General features: G+C 38.7%; 1 non-coding gene across 1 annotated transcript; it reads right to left on the bottom strand.

Moving 5' to 3' along the window:
- Positions 1-2,725: 2,725 nt before the first annotated feature.
- On the bottom strand, positions 2,726-2,833 carry LOC130964874 (small nucleolar RNA R71). Its single transcript, XR_009080941.1, has one exon. It is a non-coding gene; the product is annotated as a small nucleolar RNA R71 (small nucleolar RNA).
- Between the last annotated feature and the right edge of the window lie 973 nt (positions 2,834-3,806).

The following is a 3,806-nucleotide window of genomic DNA, read 5'->3' as shown; positions in this document are numbered from 1 at the left end:
CCACTCTGTTCTACAAGCAAACAAGGCTCTAATGTTTATCTCTTGGATTCTTTAACCGGAATCTTCGTGGTATAGGCAAGAACTGATGGCAGCATTCAAGAGAATCCGGAAGGTCTAACCTTGTCTGTGGTATTCTGAGTAGGATTCAATGATTGAATGACTGTGACGTGCTTCAAACTCCTAAAGGCGGGGCATTAGTGACAGACGCAAAAAAATCACTGGATTCTATTCCGGCCTGACCGAGAACCGACAGATGATTAGCCTATGCTGTGATAGAGCATAGGAACGTTTTCACTGAGAGGATGGGAGGTAGCCACTGACAACGGTGAAACCCTACATACAGCTTGCCTTGGAAAGGAGTAAGAAGGATTGGATGAAGACAGTAGGAAAGCAGAGAGACGGAAGGGAAGGCATCTTCATACGCTTATCTGAAGTTCCTACCAATGAATTACATAAGTACCTCTATCTTTATCTTTATGTTTTATTCGTATATCACTATACCCATTTGAGTCTGCCTGACTAAGATTTACAAGGTGACCATAGCTTGCTTCATACCAACAATCTCCGTGGGATCGACCCTTACTCACGTAAGGTATTACTTGGACGACCCAGTGCACTTGCTGGTTAGTTGTGCGAAGTTGTAGTGATCACAATTTCGTGCACCAAGTTTTTGGCGCCGTTGCCGGGGATTGTTCGAGTATGGACAACTGACGGTTCATCTTGTTGCTTAGATTAGGTATTTTTCTTCAGAGTTCTTAAGAATGAATTCTAGTGTTTCAAGGTGATGTTCTTATCATCACCAAAGCTGATTGATTTTCATCAATTTAGCTCTTGAATGCAATGTCCTGCTGAAGCTTGGCTGGCCATGTCTAATTCCTTTAGACTGAAGCTTTAGACTAACATTGCATGATTCCTGGAATTCTCATTAAGAATTTTGATACCTTTATTTTCTTTTCCACTTAATTTTCGAAAAAAAAAACACAAAAAAAAATTACAAAATCATAAAATCCAAAAATTTCTTGTTTGAGTCTAGTGTCTCATTTTAAGTTTGGTGTCAATTGCATGCATTCATTCATGTGTCTTAAGGATCTTCAAGATGTTATTGATGATTTCTTACTCTAATCTTTAAATTTTCTTGACTTGAGTGTTTTGTGTGTCTCATATGCATTCTCATTAGTGTCAGTAGTATACAAACTGCTAAGTTTGGTGTCTTGCATGCATTGTTATTTGATTTTAGTTGCATTCTGATTATTAAAAATCCAAAAATATTTTTAATTTGTGTCTTCTCAAGTCAATAATACAGAGAATTGAAGATTCAGAACATACAGCAGAGGAATTGCACAGAAAAAGCTGGGCGTTCAAAACGCCCAGTGAAGAAGGACAGACTGGCGTTTAAACGCCAGCCAGGGTACCTGGTTGGGCGTTTAACGCCCAAAAGGGTATAGTTTTGGGCGTTAAACGCCAGAATGTGCACCATTCTGGGCGTTTAACGCCAGGATGGCACAAGAGGGAGGATTTTGTTTTCAAATCAATTTTTTTTCAAGTTTTCAAAAGTTTTTCAAAATCAAATCTTTTTCAAATCATATCTTTTCAATCAAATGTTTTCAAAATCAATTTCTTTCCTTTTTTTTAAGATACTTGCTAACAATTAATGATTTGATTGAACATTTCAAGTATGTTGCCTTTTCTGTTGAGAAAGGTTTAATGTTTGAATCATATCTTTTCTTGATAGCCAAGTTATTAATTTTTAAAATCAAATCTTTTTTTAAAATTGTTTTCAAATCATATTTTCTCAATCACATTTTTTTTAAAACCAATCATATCTTCTTAACCTCATCTTTTTCAAAATAGTTTTCAATCAAATCTTTTTGACCTCTAATTTCAAAATCTTTTTCAAAAATCACTTGATTTCTTTCCCACTCTTATTTTCGAAAATCAATTAGTGTTTTTCAAAATGTTTTCAAAGTCTTTTACTTAATTTTCGAAAATTACTTCCTTTCTTCTAACATCCTTCTATTTATGGACTAACACTATTCCTTAATGAAAAATTTGAACTCCTTCTTCTTTGATAAGTTCGAATTTTCTACTTCTGTCTTCTACTTTTCTTTTCCTCTGACACCTCAAGGAATCTCTATACTGTGACATAGAGGATTCCATATTTTCTTGTTCTCTTCTCTTTCATATGAGCAGGAACAAAGACAAAGGCATTCTTGTTGAAGCTGATCCTGAACCTGAAAGGACCTTGAAGCGAAAGCTAAGAGAAGCTAAGGCACAACTCTCTGCAGAGGACCTAACAGAAATCTTCAAAGAAGAAGAACCCATGGCAGCCGAAAACAACAACAATGCCAACAATGCAAGGAAGGTGCTGGGTGACTTTACTGCACCTACTCCCAACTTCTATGGGAGAAGCATCTCTATCCCTGCCATTGGAGCAAACAACTTTGAGCTTAAGCCTCAATTAGTTTCTCTAATGTAACAGAACTGCAAGTTCCATGGACTTCCATTGGAAGATCCTCATCAGTTTTTGGCTGAGTTCTTGCAAATCTGTGACACTGTCAAGACTAATGGGGTTGACCCTGAGGTCTACAGACTTATGCTATTCCCTTTTGCTGTAAGAGACAGAGCTAGGACATGGTTGGACTCACAACCTAAAGAAAGCCTGGACTCATGGGAAAAGCTAGTCAATGCCTTCTTGGCAAAGTTCTTTCCACCTCAAAAATTGAGTAAGCTTAGAGTGGAAGTCCAAACCTTCAGACAGAAGGATGGAGAATCCCTCTATGAAGCTTGGGAAAGATACAAACAATTGATCAGAAAATGTCCTTCTGACATGCTTTCTGAATGGAGCATCATAGGTATTTTCTATGATGGTCTCTTTGAACTATCCAAGATGTCTTTGGATAGCTCTGCTGGAGGATCTCTTCATCTGAAGAAGACGCCTACAGAAGCTCAAGAGCTAATTGAAATGGTTGCAAATAACCAATTCATGTACACTTCTGAAAGGAATCCTGTGAACAACGGGACTAATCAGAAGAAAGGAGTTCTTGAGATTGATACTCTGAATGCCATTCTGGCTCAGAACAAGATATTGACTCAACAAGTCAATTTGATTTCTCAAAGTCTGTCTGGAATGCAAAATGCACCAAGCAGTACTAAGGATGCTTCCTCTGAAGAAGAAGCATATGATCCTGAGAACCCTTCATTGGAAGAGGTGAATTACCTAGGAGAACCCTACGGAAACACCTATAATTCTTCATGGAGAAATCACCCAAATTTCTCATGGAAGGATCAACAGAGACCTCAACAAGGTTTCAACAACAATAATGGTGGAAGAAATAGGTTTAGCAATGGCAAGCCTTTTCCATCATCTTCTCAGCAACAGACAGAGAATTCTAAGCAGAACCCCTCCGACTTAGCAACCATGGTCTCTGATCTAATCAAAACCACTCAAAGTTTCATGACTGAAACAAGGTCCTCCATTCGGAACTTGGAGGCACAAGTGGGACAGCTGAGCAAGAAAGTTACTGAACTCCCTCCTAGTACTCTCCCAAGCAACACAGAAGAAAATCCAAAAGGAGAGTGCAAGGCCATCAACATGGCCGAATTTGGAGAGGAAGGAGAGGAAGTGAACGCCACTGAGGAAGACCTCAGTGGGCGTGCACTGACCTCCATTGAGTTCCCCAATGAGGAACCATGGGAATCTGAGGCTCAAAATGAGACCATAGAGATTCCATTGGATTTACTTCTGCCTTTCATGAGCTCTGATGAGTATTCTTCCTCTGAAGAGGATGAGTATGTCACTGAAGAGC

Source organism: Arachis stenosperma, chromosome 2 (assembly GCF_014773155.1).
Source record: "Arachis stenosperma cultivar V10309 chromosome 2, arast.V10309.gnm1.PFL2, whole genome shotgun sequence".
Classification (NCBI taxonomy): Eukaryota; Viridiplantae; Streptophyta; class Magnoliopsida; order Fabales; family Fabaceae; genus Arachis; species Arachis stenosperma.
This window is presented reverse-complemented; position numbering and strand designations above follow the sequence as displayed.